Raw genomic sequence first — 3,798 nt, 5'->3', positions numbered from 1 at the left:
GGCTGGTTATGCTAACCCCTAGATACCTTGAGCCTTGTATGCTCTTCTAAACGTAGAATAAGATACCTAAATCATATTCAAGTGTACTATATTGCTCTCCTTTCTTCAAAACAAATTCTAGTAAATAAAAATATACTAAGAGTTTACCGATGGCTTTGCATGTAATTTCTAGCAGTACAACAGAAAACATATATCTTTCAAACAAAAGCCCAAATATTCTTAAAGGCAAACTGCATAATAATAATTATGATATAGATTGGAATAATGAGTTTTAATTATTTTTACGAATATTAAAGTCCACAAAATATGTTATCACCCTTTTTCTCTATTTTTAATAACTCCATACATTTAATAAATACGAAAGTCAGTCTGAAAGTTTGGATATATTATATGAACAGTTTTCATGCAAGACTTGCAGAACATTAGGCTTGTTCAAGTAAAACCATCCAGCGTCTATGCAGTTATGAAGTTGGATTTTCCATTCGTAGAAAGTACCCAGCTTTTTATTTAATTTTTGGAATGTAATAAAAATATTTAAGAATCTTATTAATTTCGGTTTCCAAAGAAAAGTAACAATGGCCCAACTCGTGAGAAGAGGCATTGTCACAGTGCAAAATTAAACCCTTAATGTTCAATTCCTAAAGAATTTCTGGTAAGCATTGTTCAGTGTACCAACTTCCTGCAACATTCCTTTGTCCCTCCAGCTTAATAGCTTTTATTAGTCATGTACTCCTGAAAAAAATATTGTATATTTCATTCTTTACTGATGGTTGTTTCTTGACCATTGTGGGGAATATCTCGTCTATATGTACGTCTCATCACCAATGGCAATTTTGGAAATAATATGATTACTACCATTATTAGCAGTTGGAGATTCTGCTGGGTGATTCTCAAATCTTTGCTTATCTGGCAAATTGTGAGGTAGCCATTGAGAAACATTTTCCTGACTTTTAAAAAGTCATGCAAGATTATTCACACTGCTGCGGATCCAATCATTAGGGAAGATTCAATTATAAGTGCAGTGTTCTTGAGTAACAGCAGAAAACATTTGTACCAGATCTGTATGGAGTGCTACTGACTAACAGAGGAGTTCTCCAAGGATCAGTCCTAGGACCAATTCTGGTTATGCTGTTTATTAATGACTTTCCTGAACAACTAGAGGAGTACAGCAAGATGATAATGTATGCAGATGACACTGTGCTGCTTACAGCTAACAGAAACAGAACAACTATAAGTAAACACTTTTATAACCTTGACACAAGATTACTATATGAAAAATTACTTGGTCCTCAATGAAAGTACAACCAAGTAAATGTTATTTGGAAATAAAAAGGCTACAGTATATGGCCAATCTTACAGCAGCTGACAAAATCAAACATCTGGGTGTCATAGTTGATGAAAATTTATCCTGGAAGTGTCAAGTGGAGAATATCTGTTTACAACTCAGGTCAGCCCTGTGTGCTATAAAACGAACTAAGGCAACTAGTACCCTTGAAGCAACTAGGACAGCATATCATGCATTGTTTGAAAGCCATGTATGCTATGGCATTTCTGTCTGGGGTGGCTCCACTGAGGGCAATCTCAACTGTGTTGTCCTGTTATTGCAGAAAAGGGCAATTAGAATATTAGTAGGCTTACACCCATGACAGAGCTGTAGAGATGTATTCAAAAACCTGAACATCCTGATGGTTACTTCAATCTACATCTTGGATACAGTACTGTACTGTGTGACCAAAAATCTCCCTAAACAAAGTGATGTGCATGAATGTAATACCAGAAAAACAGGAAACTATGTGCTGCTAGGTCACAGACAGCCATACATGAAAGAAAGCCATCGTATGCAGGAGTGAAGATGTTCAACATGCTACACAACTATAACGACTTGGATTGTAGATATTAATATTCCAGAATATTAATATTTAAATTATCAATGAGACATCCAAGACGATATAAAATATTTTTTGATTAGTAAGCTCCGAGTGAATATTCAGTGCAATTTATTACTAAATTGTTAACTATTAAATATTATCTGGTTTGTCTAAAATAAAAGTCACAGATCTAAATAAAAATAATGGATTTATTTTAAACTGGCAAATTAATAAGTTGAACGTTTCAGAATTTTTATCACTATTTTCCACAAAGAATTGACAAACCGTTTAGTAAATTTAAAAGTTCCTTTGGCAAGAAATAAAAAATATATCAAACTAAAATCAGAGCTCTCTTCTAAAATAAAATAATAAAGTTTTAAAATAAAAATCAAATACCACTTGGAAATAACTAAAATAAAAGTGTTCACTTCTAAGTTCACTCACAATTCAAAAAAATAAAAATTTAAACTCCTCTTTCCACTAGTTGGATCTAAACTTTCAAGTCTTTGCAATTCAGATTACAACTCTCTCAAAACAAATATTAAAGTTCAATAAATTACCAATTAACAATTCACTATAAAACAGTTCCAATTAAATATTAATAAATTACTAAATTACCAAATCTCAATCAAAGTTATTAAAAGGTTTCAATTTTAATCCACTTGTCTTGCAAGTATGAACCAAATGCAAGTTGTATGATTCTATTATGCTCTATTGTTCATCGAGAATTAATTATGCAGATTGCTCTGTAGTTTCTATGAATTTAATTTTTTCCTATAAAAAGACAACAAAATTAATTTAATATCAGATCTGGAAGACTATTTCAATAAAACGTACAATAAATTTGGTGCTTACCTCAAAAACCCCTCGCGGAAAAAAAATTAAGCAACACGGCGCACTGTAATTAACTTAACTCACGAAAATAACCAAAAGAAGGGCGAAAATTATGAGTTGGCGCTTTTATACTCCCTCCCTCCAAGCAACTTTGCAGGACATACGCGGTGTTCTCTCATTGGTCCAGCTGTATCAAACAAGGAGAACAATAGTCACAACAAGACAAGATCTTATCAATTCAAGGCAGTCAACCTGTCTTCCTAACAATTTAAAACTACCAGTACTAACTTGCCAAAGGATTACATGTTCGTTTTTACCCTGACTTTTCACAATCTAATTTGAAATTAAATGTTTTAATAAAAAAAAATATAAACCAGTGTAGCTTTAAAAACGCTACAACAACCACTTGAAAGCTGGATGCCCTAGGATGTTTAGGGGATGGCTGCTAGACAAGGCTTTTTACACCCTGTATAGTTCTTTTCCTGGAGGGACCATACAGAACAATGAAAACCTATTTCTATTTCATTATGTACTTTTTTAACTCAATGAATTTAAATTTGACGCTGTAACATTTCTTGATGAAATTGTAATAAAGAATATTGCCTATTGTCTACACAAGTCTAGGACCGTGTAGACACACAACAAACTACTGGGTGCAGTTTTAATGTTTGTCTTTCAAAATTTCAGGGGAGCTTGGACCTCTCTCTTATATATGCCCATGATGTGGGGCCTTCAAAAATTAAATTGGTGCCTTTGCTGTAAATAACTTATGTTCTTCATATTTTAATTCCGCATTATTTTAATATTCTGCATTAACGATATCTAACCCACCCTGTTACCACATTAGGTTGGTATGGAATGTTTTACTGTAATGTATTGTTAGTCTTAAAAAAATGAATTTTATTGATTTTTCAAAAGCAACTTACGAAAAGAAGAAAAAGAGGCTATCATTTAGGAAAATTTAACTGCCAGTTAGAAAATAAAAGTGTAAAATTATGACCACTAAAACAAAACAAAAAAAACAACATTCATTGTGTTGATATGAAGTATTTCTTAAAAAGAATCAGTGTCAAAGGCTTTAGGGTGTGAATAGCAC

Source organism: Homalodisca vitripennis, chromosome 1 (genome assembly GCF_021130785.1).
Source record: "Homalodisca vitripennis isolate AUS2020 chromosome 1, UT_GWSS_2.1, whole genome shotgun sequence".
Lineage (NCBI taxonomy): Eukaryota > Metazoa > Arthropoda > Insecta > Hemiptera > Cicadellidae > Homalodisca > Homalodisca vitripennis.
The sequence above is the reverse complement of the archived record's forward strand: the minus strand, read 5'-3'. Positions refer to the sequence as shown.